This window comes from Trichechus manatus, unplaced genomic scaffold (genome assembly GCF_000243295.1).
Source record: "Trichechus manatus latirostris isolate Lorelei unplaced genomic scaffold, TriManLat1.0 scaffold00219, whole genome shotgun sequence".
Lineage (NCBI taxonomy): Eukaryota > Metazoa > Chordata > Mammalia > Sirenia > Trichechidae > Trichechus > Trichechus manatus.
The window spans coordinates 2,096,860-2,113,947 of NW_004444155.1; positions in this window are offsets into that span (position 1 = coordinate 2,096,860).

Consider the following 17,088-nt stretch of genomic DNA (forward strand, 5'->3'; position numbering starts at 1 on the left):
CCAGATAACCACTCGGGGAACAAAAGAGACCATTAGGGCAACATGAGCATCCTCTCTTAATCGATTTTTTTTTTCATATTCTGGAGCCAATATTTAGTGCTCTATCACTTGCCTTTTGAATTCTTCCCTGTGTTCTTTTCCAGAATTCTCTCTCAGGCATTTGGGTATTGCCATGGTCTTACTGAGGACTCGAGCTGACTGTTTGGCATAAAAATCAACTAACACATTTCCCTTGTGTTCCTCATCTCAATTTTTTGAGAACACACTTTTATTTTAATAATGGCCACTTTACCAAGTAGAAGGGCATCTAGCAGTTTTTAAGTCTAGGTTGTCAACTGGAGGTTTAGAATTGTCTGTGCAGAGAGTGAATAAATTTTGGGTTAATGTGATACAATCATGAGGTTCTCCTTTGCCTCAATCATGAGGCATCGTGATTATTTTATGTCATTTGGTCATTGGGGCAGTCTCAAGTAATGCCCTTTAGCAAGCTAACAATTGTCTCTCAAATGGTGTGTATTGTGCTGCAGTATCTGGAAATTTTCTGGTCCAGAATCTCAGTTGTTGGCATTGAGTGGTGCTGCTGGGCTTTTGTCATAAACTCCAATCTGCATAAGCCTGTGTGGTACACGCTTCTAAAATCTTATCTGCATGTGGATCATAAGGGCCCAAATGCATGAGAGAGAGAGAGAGACCACCTTTTGCAATTCAAACATGGCCTACTTTTGTTTTAGCCCCCATTAAAATACAGGCTCCTTCTGGGTGATTTTATGGACAGGAGCTAGCAATATTCCGAGGTGTGGGACATGCCTTCTCCAAAATGCAAATAAACCAGCCAATCACTGGGCCTCATGTTTATGCCTAGGGATAGGTAACAAAGACAGTTTAGTTTTTTGTTGCTTGTGGTTGTCACGGGTAACTCCTGCCTAAATCATTCCTAAGAATTTCACCATTTGGGAAGGCTCTTGGATCTTTGCTAGGTTGATCAACCAGCCTCTGTTGGTCATGTGAGCTACCATTGCATTTAAATCCGTCTTAGTTTGCTCTTCAGTTTCTGATTATTATCATGATATACTATTTCAAATTAACAACCTGTATAAATTTGGGGAATTCTAGTAGTTCTCATTTAGCATGTTCAGTCAAGGCTAGCCTGAGAGAAGACTTACATGCCTTCTGTTTTACAATACTAGGTAGTGGGGGTATCTATTCCAATAATACATTCAGGTAAAGGAGCTGCAACCACTTCACATAAGGCTTGTTAAAAAATTCCAGTTTTCATCCAAACTTTCACCTTAATTGCATCAACTTTTCTGTCCCCATATCCTCCCAGTCTAAACTTGCTGTTGTTAGTTGTCATCAAATTGATTCTGACTCATGGCAATCCCATGTGTGCAGAGTAGAACTGCTCCATAGGGTTTTCAAGGCTGTGACCTTTTGGAAGCAGATGGCCAGGCCTATCTTCTGAGGCACCATTAGGTGGATGCTAACCACCAATGTTTCTGTTGGTAGTTGTACACTTAACACTTGGCGCCACCCAGGGACTCCTAGTCTCACTTTAGCCCCTGTTAAGATTTCACTGACAAGTTTTGGAATCATAGTGCATCGGGTTCTGGTTTCAAGGAACCCCAGAAAAGTCTCTTCCCCACCCTTTCATCATTTTGCCCACACATGTGAGTATGGCCTCATGTCCCCGACTGGAGGTCGAACCAGAGGACCTTGGCCCCACTGTCAGTCCTTATCTTGATTAATCTTTTGTACCATATCCCCACGTGTTTCCAGCTAGGGCTTCCCATTATCTTCTTTGCCTTCCGGTTTTTTGTTTGTTTGTTTTTGTTTTTTATTAGGTAATACTTTACACAGCAGATTAGGTTCCCATTCAACAATTTCTACACAAATTGTTAAGTGACATTGATTACACTCTTCACAATGCATGAATATTCTCATTATTTTCATTCTAGATGTTCCATTTAAAGTAATCTAGTTTCCCTGCTCTCTTGACCATTTGGTTTCATGTAGATGACTTTTTAAAGGAGCACAGTACTCTTTATTTTGTGAGCCATTCTGTTATATAGCTAAAAGGTGACCTCAGGGGATAGTTTTGTTTAAGATTTAAAAAGTATCTCAGGGCAATAGTCTTGGGGAGTCCTCTAGTCTCAACCAGTCCAGTAATTCTGAATTTTTTTTAAGAATTTCAGGTTTTGTTCCACATTTTTTTCTCCCATTCTGTCAGGATCCATTTATTATGCTCTGATCAGAACAACTGGTTGTGGGAGTTGGACATCATCTATAGTTCTTCTGGTCTCAGGGTAGATGAGGACATGGTTCATGTAGACAGTCTTGTCTTTTTTTTTTAAATTTTTATTGTGCTTTAGGTGAAATTTTACAGAGTAAATTAGTTTCCATTTGATAGTTTGTACATAAACTGTTCCATGACATTGGTTGCATTCCCCTCAATGTGTTAGCACTATCCCCATTTCTGCCCTGGGTTTCCTGTTTCCTTTAGTCTAGATTTTCTACCTCTTCCTGTCTTCTTATCTTTGCTTTTGGGCAAATGTTGTCCTTTTGATCTCATATAATTGATTGTTCTAAGGAACACGTTCCTCCGGGGTGTTATTGTTTATTTTACGGGCCTGTCTATTGTTTGGCTGAAAGGCGGTCTCCAGAAATGTTATCAATTCCAGGTCAAAGGGTGTCTTAGGGCCATAGTCTCAGGGGATCCTCCAGTCTCTGCCAGACAAATGAATCTGGTCTTTTTTGTGAATTTGATTTTTTGTTCTACATTTTTCTTCAGCTCTATATGGGAACCTCTGTTGTGATCCCAGTCAGAGTGGTGGTGATGATAGCTGGGCATTATCTAGTTCTTCTGGTCTCAGGATCTTGTAGGCTGTGGTTTATGTGGTCCATTGGTCCTTTGGACTAACTGCCCCCTTGAGTCTTTGGTTTTCTTTACTCTTCTTTACTCCAGGCGGGAAAAGACCAATAGTTGTATCTTAGATGGTCACTTGCAAGCTTTTAATACCCCAGATACTACTCGCCAAAGTAGGATGCAGAACAGTGTCTTTATGAATTATGCTGTGCCAGTTGACATTAGATGTCCCCCAAGTCTATGGCCCTTCGCCTTCAAGCCTAGGAACTTCATCCCTTGAGGTGTTTGATTATGTCTAAGAAGTTTCCATGACTGTGTCCCTTGTGTGCTGTGTTGTTTATATTAATATACATGCAGCACCTACAATTATGTATGTAGAAGTATCCACAACCAAATCTGTATATGCAGATGAGTGTGCTCCCTGACACCCTCCCACAACTCTTTAGCATGCCTATCAGCCTATGTATCCATTCTTAGATTACTGTTCATTAATATTATTGTTCCAGGATTGTATATGTTATAGTAATTACCATAGTTGTCCTTTATTCTTGCATTCCTCTCAATATCTTCTTTTGCCCTGGTCATGTTGTGCTGACTTCCCCCCATGTTGTGTGTTGCCTTTGGCTTCACCAATATTAACACGTGTTTCTATCTAGTTAGCAATTTTTCCTCCCTTCCCCTCCCATCCCTGACAAACATCAAAGAATGGTTTTCTTTTCTGTGTGTAAACTTTTTCTTTTCTTTTTTTTATAATAGTGGTCTCATACAATATTTATCCTTTTGTGATAGACTTATTTCACTCAGCATAATGTCTTCCAATTTCATCCGTGTTGTGAGATGTTTGGAGGATTTGTTGTTATTCTTTATTGCTGTGTAGTATTCCATTGTGTGTATATACCACAGTTTGTTTACCCATTTATTCATTGATAGGCGATTGTGTTGTTTCCATCTTTTTGCTATTGTGAATAATGCTGCAATGAATATGGGTGTACATATGTGTATTCGTGTCATGGCTCTGATTTCTTTAGGGTATATACCTGGGAGTGGAATTGCTGAACCATATGGTATTTCCATTTCTAGCTTTTTAAGAAAGCATCATATCATTTTCCATAGTGGTTGTAACATTTTTCATTCCCATCAACAGTGTATAAGAATTCCAATCTCCCCACCTCACCAACATTTTTTATTCTCTTCTTTTTTTTTTTTTTTTAATTTATCGTACTTCAGGTGAAGGCTTACACAACAAATAGTTTCTCATGCATTTGAAGTACACATATTGTTTTTTTTTTTTTTGATTAGTGCCACTATTGTCAGGGTGAGATGGTTTCTCATTGCAGTTTTGATTTGCATCATTCTAATGGTTAATAATCTAATGACTAACGATCATGGCTAATGAAGCATTTCTTCATGTATTTATTAGCCACCTGAATGTCTTCTTTGGTGAAGTGTCTGTTCATATCCTTTGCCCATTTTTTCATTAGATTCTTTCTTTTTGTTGTTGAGGTGTAGAAGTTTTCTATGAATTTTAGCAGTTAGACCCTTGTCAGATATGTCATAGCCAAAAAATTTTCCTAGTCTGTAGGTTCTCTTTTTACTCTTTTGGAGAAGTCTTTTGATGAGCATAATTGTTTAATTTTTAGGAGGTCTCATTTATGTAGTTCATCTTCTGCTATTTGTGCGCTTTTAGTTATGTTTGGTATGCTATTTATGCCATCTATTAAGGCCCCTAACGTTGTCCTTATTTTTTCTTCCATGACCTTTATAGTTTTAGGTTTTATATTTAGGTCTTTGATTCATTTTAAATTGTTTTTTTTGTGTATGGTATGAGGTATGGGTCTTGTTTAATTTTTGTACAGACATCCAGTTTTGCCTAGGAAGACTGTCTCTTCCATATTTTATTGACTTTGGTCCTTTTGTTGAAGATCAGCTGTCCATAGGTGGATAGATTTATATCTGGGTTCTCAATTTTCTTCCATTGGTCTTTGTGTCTGGCAAGGTACAAGTACCAGGCTGCTTTGATTACTGTGGCTGTATAGTAGGTTGAGATCAGGTAGTGTGAGGCCTCCTAATTTGTTCTTTTTCTTCAATAAATGCTTTACTTATCTGGGGCCTCTTTCCTTTCCATAAAAAGTTGATGATTAGCTTTTCCATCTCATTAAAGAATGCCGTTGAAATTTGGATCAGGATTGCATTGTATCTGTAGATTGCTTTGGGTAGTATTGACATTTTCACAATGTTAAATCTTCTTATCCACGAGCATGGTGTGTTTTTCCATTTATATTGGTCTCTTTTGGTTTCTTGTACTAGTGTTTTGAAATTTTCTTTGTATAGATCTTTTATGTCCCTGTTAGATTTATCCCTAAATATTTTATCTTTTAGAGGGCTATGGAAAGTGATATTGTTTTCCTGATTTCCTTTTCAAAGTTCTCTTTGCTGGTGTAGAGGAATCCTACTGATTTTTTATGTTGATCTTGTATCATGCAACTTTACTGAATCCTTCTATAAGTTCCAGTAACTTTCTCATGGGATCTTTGACATTTTCTATGTATAGGATCATATCTTCTGTGAACAGGGATAGTTTTACTTCTTCCTTACCAATTTGAATGCTCTCTATTTCCTTTTCTTGTCTTATTGCTCTAGCTAGGACTTTGTTGAATAAGAGTCGTAATCAAGGTTACCCTTGTCTGGTTTCCATTCTCAAGGGTAATGCTTTCAGTCTCTGTTGAGAATAATGTTGGCTGTTGGTTTTGTATAAGTGTCCTTTATGATGTTGAGGAATTTCCCTTCCATTCTTATTTTGCTGAGTTTTATCAGGAATGGGTGTTGGACTTTATCAAATGCCTTTTCTGCATCGATTGATATGATCATGTGATTCTTTTGTTTTATTTATGTGGTGGATTATGTTGATCAATTTTCTAATGTTGAACCATCCTTGCATACCTGGTATGAATCCCACTTGGTCATGATGTGTTATTTTTTTGATATGGTGTTGAATTCTATTGGCTTGAATTTTGTTGAGAATTTTTGCATCTATATTCATGAGGGGTATTGGTCTGTAGTTTTCTTTTTTGTGGTATATTTGCCTGGCTTTGATATCAGAGTTATGCTGGCTTTATAGAATGAATTTGGAAGTATTCCTTCCTTTTCTATGCTCTGAAATAGTTTGAGCAGTACTGGTGTGAGAGCTTCTCTGAACTTTTAGTAGATTCTCCAGTGAAGCCCTCCAAGCCAGGGCTTTTATTTGTTGGGAGGTTTTTTTTTAAATTACGTCTTCAATCTCTTCTTTTGTTATAGGTCTGTTCAGTTTTTCTACCTCAGTTTGTGTTAGTTTATGTAGGTAGTTTGTTTCTAGAAATTTGTCCATTTCCTCTAGGTTTTCAAATTTCTTGGAGTACAATTTTTCATAGTATTCCATTATGATTCTTTCTATTACAGTTGGTTGTGTTGTAATGTCACCCATCTCATTTCTTATTTGGGTTATTTGCTTCTTTTTCTGCTTTTCTTTTGTCAGTTTGGCCAATGGTTTGTTGATTTTATTTATCCCTTCAAAGAACCAACTTCTGCTGTTATTGATTCTTTCTACTGTTTTTATGTTGTTTCATGTTTTTCTGTTCTAATCTTTGTTATTTCCTTTCTTCTAGTGACTATGGGCTTCTTTTGCTGTTCTCTTCCTATTTGTTTGAGTTGAAGGGTTAATGTTTTGATTTCAGCCCTTTCTTCTCTTTTGGTGTGTGCGTTTATTGCTATAAATTGACCTCTAAGCACTGTTGTTGTTGTTGTTTTTAATGAAGTAATATCTGTTTTATTTTCATGGAAATTGTTTTTTAGGTTACTTCGTATTATAGCAAAGGATAATTATTCATTTTAGATTTTTCTTTAAACTGACTCAATTTTTCTTTAATCTAAATACATATATTTAAATGGAAACTTTATATAAATATGTAAATGAAAAACTTGTATCACTTGGTGTAATTTGAAAACCCACTGCCCTCGAGTCGATTATGACTCATAGCAACTCTACAGGACAGAGTGGAACTGCCCCATAGGGTTTCCAAGGCTGTAAATCTTTTTTTTTTTTAAATTGTGCTTTAGGTGAAAGTTTACAGCTCAAGTTAATTTCTCATTCAAAAATTTATACACATATTGTTTTGTGACATTAGTTGCAATCCCCATAATGTGACAGCACACTACCCCTTTTCACCCCAGGTTCCCTGTGTCCATTCGACTAGTTCCTGTCCCTTCCTGACTTCTCATCCTGCTTTTGGACAGGAGCTTCCCCCTTGGGCTCATATACTTGATTGAACTAAGAAGTACATTCCTCATGAGTATTATTTTTTGTTTATAGTCCTGTCTAATCTTTGTCTGAAGAGTGTGTTTCGGGAATCGTTTCAGTTCTGGGTTAACAGTGCATCTGGGGGCCTTAGTTTTGGGGTGAATACTGCTTTTTTATGTGTCCCAAAAGTTTTGGTATGTTATCTTTTCATTCTCATTTGATTCTAGGAACTGTTAAATTTCATCTTTGATTTCTTCTACTACCCAGTGGTTTTTAAGCACAGTGTTATTCAGTTTCCATGTATTTGATGATTTTTTCATGTACTTCTTGTTATTGATTTCTACTTTTATACTGTTGTGATCAGAGAAAATTTTTTGTATTATTTTCATGTTTTGGATTGTGTTGTGGCTTGTTTTGTGGCCTAAAGTGTGGTCTATTTTGGAGAATGATTCATGTTTGTTGGAAAAGAATGCATAATTTTCTGCTATTGGGTGGAGTGTTCTGTATATGTCTATGAGTTCAAGTTGATTGATTGTGGCATTTAGATCTTCTTTCTTTATTTTTTTAAGTTTCTTTCTAGTTGTTCTGTCCTTCCCTAAAAGTGGTCAGTTGAAGACTCATACTATTATTGTGGAACTGTCTATTTCTTTTTTCAATGTTGTTAGAATTGTGTGTGTTTAATGTATTTTGAAGTCCCATCATTGGGTGCATATATATTTATTATGGTCTCTCCTCTTGGTGGATTGACCCTTTAATCATTATATTAATTTCCTGCCTTATCTTTTATGTTGGATTTTGCCTTAAAGTCTGTTTAATCAGAGGATAATATTGCCACTCCTGCTCTTTTTTGGTTATTGTTTGTTTAATATTTTTTTCATCCTCTGAGTTTTAGTTTATTTATGTCTTTGAGTCTACGGTGAGTTTCTTGTAGACAGCATATGGATGGGTCATGTTTTTTTAATCCATTCTGCCACTCTCTGTCTCTTTACTGGTGCACTTAAGTCACATTCACTGTGATTATTGAGAGGTATGAATTTACTGCTATCATTTTGTCATGCTTTTTTTTGTGTGTAGTGTTGTTCTGCTTAATTTTCTATGCTAAGTTCTTTTTTTGTGTGTGAGTTTTGTTGTTGTTGATTTTTTGTTTACTGAGTCTTTATGTGTTTCTTTTTTATTTTGATGAGTAGGTTTGTTAACTTTGTGGTTATTTTGAAATTTACCTTTATCTTCGTAAATTAAAGCAGTCTTCTATTTTTTGGTATAGCCTTTACGACCTCTCCATATGAAATTTCTATAACTACACCATTTATTCCCCCTTTTGGTTTTGACTTTGTCATCATTTACGGATTGACGTCTTTGGTTCCCTGTTTTCAGTCTTTTCGCTTTGTTTTATTCTTGAGAATTCTTTAACTAGGTTGGTGTCTGGCTGATGCTGTCCTGTGTCCTAATCTCAGGTTGTTGTCTGATGTTTTTGGTTCTCTGTCTGAAGGACTCCTTTTAGTATTTCTTGTAAAGTTGGACTGACTTTTACAAATTTCCTTAATTTGTGTTTATCTGGAAATGTCTTAATTTCACCTTCATATTTAAGAGACAATTCTGCTGGATATATAATTCTTGGTTGGCATTTTTTTAGTTCAAGGTTTTATATATGTCATCCTATTGCCTTCTTGCCTGAATTGTTTCTCCCAAGTAATCGGAGCTTAATCTTATTAGTTCTCCTTCATAGGCGACTTTTTATTTTTCCCAAGCTGCTCTCACGATTCTTTCTTTGTCTTTGTCTTTGGCAAGCTTGATTATGATATGTCTTGGTAACTTTCTTTTGGGGTCTATCCTGTATGGGGTTTGTTGAAGTGTCTCAGATGGATATCTTCTTGTTTTTCATAATATTAGGAAGTTTTCTGGCAGCAAATCTTCAACAATTCTCTCTGTGGTTGTTTTTTTCTTTTCCCTGTTCCTGTTCTGGAATTCCAGTCACTGTAATTTTTTCCTCTCGATACTGTAATTATTAAGCTTTCTTTATTTTTCTTCTTTTTTTCTGGTTTTTCCTGAAACAAATTAGTGTTAAAGGATTCGTCCTCCATTTCACAGATTCTGTCTTACATTGATTCAAATCTACTCCTATGTCCTTCTATTGAGTTGTCTATTTCTAATATTTTATTGTTAACTTTTTGGATTTCTAGTTGCTGTTTTTGTATGATTTCTAATTGTCTATTTAATTTGTTTTTGTGTTGTTCTCCTGAATTCTTCTAATTGCTTTGTCTGTGTTTTCCTTGATTTTGTCTGTGTTTTCCTTGGTTTTGTCTGTGTTTTCCTTGATCTCTTAGAGAACCTTATATATTAGTCTTTTGAATTCCTTATCAGGTAGTTCCAATGCCATTTCTTCTCTGGGAAGTTTCCTGGTTCTTTAATTAGGTCACTTGCTGGAGCCATCTTGTCCTGCTTCTTTATGTGATTTGATATTATCTGTTGTCTCCAAGGCATTAAGGTGTTATTATATTTATTGATTTATTGTTTGTTTATTTGCAGCATCTTGATTTTTTGTTATGTTTTGTTTTGACATATCGAAGTAGGCGAGGCATGCGTCTTACTCTGGTTTCTATTCTAGCTGCACTGGAGTTCTCACCACTTGTCTCCGAGTGGGTGGGGAAGTGGCTGGGTATGTGAGCATGGGTCTATGTTTACTGGTCTTATGGGGTGGCTGAGGATGTAGCTGGTATTGCTGGCTAGCTGATAAGTCTGTCCAGCTGGTTACCTGGATGTGGGTGCAGGGAATGTTCTCACTGATCACTGGGTTAGGTGTTGTTTGTGCACACTGCCGGTTGCTGACTTGTCAGCATGAGAGTACTCAGATTGTTGATTACCAGGTAGGTGTTATGGAAAGTCTGACTGATGGTCCTGGGTGGACAGGGCTGTGTGGGAGTGGTCAGAGTGGGCACAAGCCTATGATTACAGAGGGGGCATTGCAAGGGGTGAGACAGGTGTGATGCCGCCAGTCCACAAGTGCCTGCTAAGAGGACATGCTCCTGTCCACTTAAGCGCTATGTTGGGGAGGGTGTTCTAAGCCTCAGGCACAGGCTGGGCAGGGTGCAGCGGGTGAGGTGAATACACTTAACTTTCGTAGGGTGGGGAGAACTCCTGCCTGGCTCTGGACATGGGTGCAAAGTTGCTCCTGCCTGGCCACATCAGCTGATGGGGGATTTGACTTGGAATGCTGCTTACTTTGTCTCACCATGGCAGTGCTGTGCAGGTTTGGCTGGTACAGCACTGGTGATCCATAATTCTCCATGTCTGTTGTTTTTGTACGGTGTCTCCTTCCACTTTGCACTCAGTCTGATTCTTCAGTCTTGCCTTTGATGCTCAGGGGTCCAAAGTTGTCATCTATATACAATTCATTTGTTTTCTCAGGTCTCTGTTGTAAGAGAGAAGTTAAGAGGCATCTGACTATGCTGCCATCTTGGACTGCCTTAAACAGTTATTCTTGTAGACTAGTTTCTTCTCTGTGTCTTGGGTTTCTTTCTATCTCTTTTGTTTTGCACTTGTAGAGACCAGGAGTTGTATCTCAGATGGCCACTCTCAATCTTTTAAGACCCCAGACACTACTCACCATACTAGGACGTAGAACATAAACTTTATGAAGTATATTATACCAATTGACTGAGTTGTCCCATGAGACTATGGGCCTAAGGCTTCAAACCCAGAAAACCAATCCTGGACATGTTTGGTTATGTCTTAGTATCCATAATTGTGCCCTTTATGTGCTTTATTACATATATGAATATATATACATGCACACACATACATGCATCTGAAAACACATACAGCTATATATACCCACATATATACTTCCATATACATCCCTGGGGGCCTTGGTGGTGCAGTGGTTAAGCATTTGGCTGCTTACCAAAAGGTCAGCAGTTCTAATCCACCAGTCACTCTTTAGAAACCCTATGGGGCAGTTCTATTCTGTCCTATAGGGTTGCTATGAGTCAGAATCAACCCGATGGCAATGGTTTGTTTTTTTTTTTAATACATATCTGTTATACACATATATATATATATATATATATATATATATATATATATACACACCCATACATATATTTTTTGGTTGTTGTTTCTGTTGTTACAAATTACATATGTCATAGCAATTAACAAAGGGTCCTTTTTCTTGTGTACATCTTAGTGATATATTTTGCCTTGGTAAGGCTGTGCACTCTTTACCCATATTTGGTGTTGTAATTCCTGCTTCCTTTTTTTTTATTTCCTCCATGCTGGGTGAATAGAGCAGACTTGTTTATGGCCCTTTAATGTTAAGGGACCAACAGGAGCTCCTGCTGATCCACCCAACTTTCTATAGTACTGCATTAAGACCTCTGTTCCAACCCCATCAATGTCCACTTTATTCATCCTGTTTCTTAGTAATCATTTAAAAATTTCCACCGGGAATAGTTCCTTGACTCTGCCTTCTGTCTTTCCTCACTATGCTCATAAGAATCAGTCTAGTCTTCTTCATTATATGTTGTTTCAGCATAACTTTTTCCTTAGTAAATGGCTTTGAGGCTGGTGGCTGTACCTTAGGTCACCCAGTTTGTAAACAGCCCAGCATCAGGCTCTTCCCCAGAACATATCTTTAGTGGCGGGTCCTGAGACTAAAGGCTCTAGTTTGGACTGGCGAATATCTAAGCTTGGCTCATCTCTTGCTTGCCTTTTAGCCATTACAGATACCAGTAACCTTTCTCTTGCCCTCCTCAGCCCTATGCCTCAGAATAAGAAAGTAGGGAAACAAGAGGTGGACCACAAGAATGATTAACAAAACAAAGCCAAAAACTCCCAAAGAAAACTGGAGAACTCAACACCAAAGATGCAGATTTCAGATTGGGGAAGGACTTACCCAAAGGCTGCAGAGATTGATGAACTAGTGGTAAGTGTGATGATGCTCTGTGGGTACCTTACCTGGTCAGAATGCAGGACCCTACAGTCTTACGGGGGTCCCTTTTGGATCTTGGTGGGACCTTCAAACTGTTAAAGACAGATTCTGAAGTCAAATTATAAAAATTTTAAGACAGATTTTATTTGGGAGTAAATCAAATTGCTGCAGCAAAAAGCCTGGCACTGAAGAGGAAACACCAAGGACTTGAACTTGAGAAAGATAGTAGTATCTTTTTATAAGAATCTTTGAGGAAGTTAAACCCATTGCTGTCAAGTCAATTCTGACTCATAGCAGCCCTACACGAGAGAGTAGAACTGCCCCATAGCATTTCCAATGAACCACCAGTGGATTCAAACTGCTAACCTTCTGGTTAGTAGTCACAGCTCTTAACCACTGCCTTAACAGGGCTTCTTGAGGATGTTAGTTGGGGGAAAAAAGGATAGGTTCTAGAAAGCTGTCATTTAAGCAAAGATGGGTCCTTTTGAAGCAGGGACAAGTTTGTGATTGGGCCATGTGTCTTTTTGTTTTTTTCATTTCTAATAGGTGTAAGTGTTCTTGGCTGCACTATGAGGAAGTCTCAAGAGAAAGTGGGTTTGGAAAGTTCTAAGTTAAGTAAGTTTTATAATTTTTATGTGGAAGCGCCTAGGGCTGATCTAAACTGGTTATGGTCCGTTCTAGCTGACACTCCCATAGAATACCAGAGATCTTATCTGGTTTGTTCCCAATGCCTTGAAGAGTGCCTGGCACATAGGATTGGATGAATGAATGAATGAATGAATGCATGAATTGATGGCAGTTGGGGTAAGGGCAGGCACATAGTCCCAGCCCCACTAAGCCAGGCTCATTTTCTCACATGTGACTTCCAGGCTTATGCAGATAAGAACCAGTTCAGCTTCTGTTAGCCTGAGTCACACTTCTATAAGCTGGACCTGGCCTAGCATCAGTCATCAGCCTTCTCACAGCCTTGGCATGACCAGCCCCTGTGTCGGTGAGTGGGAGAGGAAGGCCTGTCTCCTCCTCTGACTCTCCTCAGGTAGTCAGGAAGGAAAGAGCAGTTCCATCCTGGGGTAGCCACTGCACAGGTACACCCTGGGTGTTCCTCCTCTCTGTGTCTCAGCTCAGTCTGGTGTCAGAGGCTGGAAGTTCTTGGAAGACCTCGTGTCCTATCAGATTCTCCCTTTGGCTTTAAGTAAGTACCTTACCTCTCCTCTTTTTCCATCTGAAAAATTGTGACAAAATGTCTACCATTGGTGTTTTCAAAATACTTTCTGATTCGGAAGAGCAAGCTTCTAAGGAAATGTCAAGTTCATGGAGCTCCAGTCCTGCCTGGAGACGTGGAGATGTCTGAGGCAGGGGCTGCAAGCTCAATGCCTGTGGGCCAGTAGGTGACAGAACGAAGAAAACATGCCTACTGTGAGAAAAAATCGTGGAGCCCTTGGAGTGTATTGGTCAATTTCCATCATTGATAGAAACATGGAAATTAGAGAAATATTTCTCTAAAATGAGCAGTGTGGCACGATGAAAAATACTAATAGAATCTGGTACTCAGCCACAGGGCCTGAGGGATGATACGGAAGAGTGGAGACTGGAGAATTAGGGGCTGCCACTAATCAATTTCAGCAGATGGTTGTCACACGAGAATGCAGGCCCAAATGGCTAAACTTCTCATTTTTCAAGAAGAGCCACTGATTCTTTTATGTGTAGTATTCTGATAAAGTAAAACAAGCAAATATAATATTATTCAGCCTATAACTACCAGTTTGCAACCTCTAGTTAAGTTATACGTGGGGCAGAGAAAAGATCTTAAGATTGGTGGCCTGCAGACCCAGTGTCCAATCCTAAATTGACCCCTAATAGGCAAACCAGTTCTCTTTTCTGGGTCTCACTTCCCTACATGTCTAGAGGAGACTGGCAAACTCTCAGAATTTCATGGACACAGTAGTAACTAACACTTTCATAGTGGTTGCTTTAGGCCAGGTGCTCTTCTGTGCTCTTTACATGGTTTATCTCATTTAATCCTCACAAAACCTTGTTATGCATGTTTCTGTAATGCTTTCAAACCATATATATTAAACCACATATGTATAAGTCACTTATAATGTAACGTTAGAAATTGAAATTTCCTGAATTTAGAAATAGGAACATAGACATTTATGAGGTATGTAGTAAAAAGCTTCTCTAAGATAGCTGTGCACCTCCATACTGTGATTAAGAAAATGTAACATAACTAAATTTCTGTTAAATTTGCTTTGAAACAAAGTATGTCATAAACAACCCCCTTAATCTCTAATCTTGAAGAAAGATGCAACATTACACCATCTGGTCGACCTTGAAGAAACAATGTAACACACTAGTCTTGGTTATGCATGATATTACCTGGCCCTTATACTGCAAAGCCAAGGTGAGAAAATCACATACAAATCCCGGCACATTCATTGAGAGAAGACAGAGACAGAATCTCCTCTAGAGTCTGACTCTCTCCAAAGACTGAAACTCTGGACTGAGACTCTATCTGCCACCACCAGCCTTGTACCCTAGCTCCAAGGGCCTATGCCAAGGACAAGTTGCTGGTCAAGCCTTCCTCCCAAGACCATTCATTAAAGGTAAACACTTAAAGTCTAAAGATTTGGACTCTAACCACTGGACTAAAGTGTAATTGTTAACCTTGATTCTCCAGTCTTAATTGAATACCTTGCAGTTTTACCCGTGTACCTTGTTATGACTACCTTGCAATAAACTAAATGAGTTTATGCATGATAATCTTGACCACTTCTTTACTCAATTTCAAAATTAAATCCCATAGGACACAACTATATGGGAGAGGGCTATTATTATTCTGGAAGAAAGGCCTGGGTATCTACTTATGAAAAATCAGCCATTGAAAACCCTATGGGGAACAGTTCTACTCTGACACACACGGGGTTTCCATGAGCTGGGGCCAACTCAATGACAGCTAACAACAACAACAAAATTATTCACATTTTCAGAAGAGAAACTGGGGCACAGAGAGGTTAAGTAATTTTTTCAAGGCCAGACAGCCAGTATAAGGGGAGAAGCTGGGGTCTGATGGAAGACAGTGGGTCCCCAGACCACTATACCTCCTTCAAATGAGAGCGTGGATGAAGAATTGCTTTGTAAACTACAAACAGTTATTCCAAATGACCAAGTCCTGGGCAGCAAGTACTCCTCCTTCCCCCAGGGGCTGTAGCAGTCCCCAGTGGGATGTGTTAAAATGTTAGCCCATCAAGAAATAAATCAACTGATTTTTGACAAGGATGCTAAGTTCATTCAACAGGGAAGGGAGAGTCTCTTCAAATAAATGGTTCTGTGAAAATTAGATTTCCAATATGCAGGAGAATGTATCAGGATCCATGCCTCACACCATACACAAAAACCAATTCCAAATCAACTGAAGACCTAAATGTGAAAACTAAAACCATAAAATTCTTAAAAGAAAATACAGAAGTGTGGCTGCAGGACCAAGTCTTTAATGATGGATTATCAGATTTGACAACAAAAGCATAAGCAGCAGAAGACAAACTAGATAAATTGTACCTCATAAAAATTAAATACTTTTTGTCATCAGAGGACTTTATCGACAAAGTGAAAAGACAACCTAGGGACTGATAAGGGTCTAATATCCAAAATATATAAAAACACTTGTACAACTTAACAACAAAAAGACAACCCAATCAAAAAATGGGCAAAGGACTTGAACAGACATTTCACCAAAGAGGATATTCAAATGGCTAACAAGCACATGAAAAGATGCTCAACTTGGTTAGCTGTTAACCAAACCAAACCCATTCCCATCAAGTTGATTCCTTTCAGGTAGCAGCTGAGCACTTAACCACTGCACCACCAGGGCTCCTTTCATTAGCTCTTAGGGAGATGCAAATCAAAACCACAATGAGATACCACTTCACCTCCATTATAAAGGCAATGATAAAAAAATAAATAAACAGAAAAAAGGTGTTGGCGAGGTTGTAGAGAAACTAAAACCTTTATCCATTGCTGGTGGGAATGTAAAATGGTACAGCTGCTGCAAAAAACATTTGGCAGTTCCCCCAAAAGTTGAACATAGAACTATCTGACCCAGAAATTCCAGTCCTAGCTATATACCCAGAAGAAGTGAAAGCAGGACTGTAAACAGAGACCTGTACACCAGTGTTCATTGCAGCACTTTTCACAACAGCCAAGCGATGGAAACAACCTAAATGTCCATCAACAGATGAATTGATAAACCAAATGTGGTCTGTACATACAATGGAATATTACTCAATTACAAGGAGAAATGAAGTCCTGATGCATTCGAAAACATGGATGGACCAATGTAGAAAACATTATGCTGAGCAAAATAAGTCAGTTGCAAAAGGACAAATACAGTATGATTTCACTTATATGAAACAAGCAAATATACAAAAACCAAAGATTATTCATGGTTACCGGGCTGGGAGGGAGAGGAAAAGGGGAATTTTCGTTTAGGGAGCATTGACTTTATGTTAATAGTGGTAGAATAATTTGAAAAGGATATCTGTAATGGTTGCCTAACATGAAGAATGTAATCAATGTCACTTAATTATACATATAGAAATTGTTGAATTGGCAAATGTTTTGTTGTGTATATTTTTACCACAATTTAAAAAAAAAAAAAAGCTAGTCCAGGGTCTTCTCAAGGGAGGATCTGATAAGCTGCTTGGCAGGGTTGGGTAAGTAGTGACAGACAAAATGAAGATACTAGACTATACTGTGGCAATTTGTATTTGTCAAAGAGTAAAATATCTGAGCCTGCTGAAATGAAAGCGAAGGAGTTTTATTGAAGAAATAGAGTGATTCAAATCGGGCTGCATTTAAGCAAAATTGTAAAGTGCTCCAAACTTTTAAGAGAAAGGTGAGCTTTTATATGGAAAAGTAGGGAAGGGAGTACGTGATCACAATGAAGGGGGCTTGGGTTTACACATGGCTACAAGACAATAGCAATTTAAAATCTTACAAGGTTAGCTGATCTATTTTATAACACAG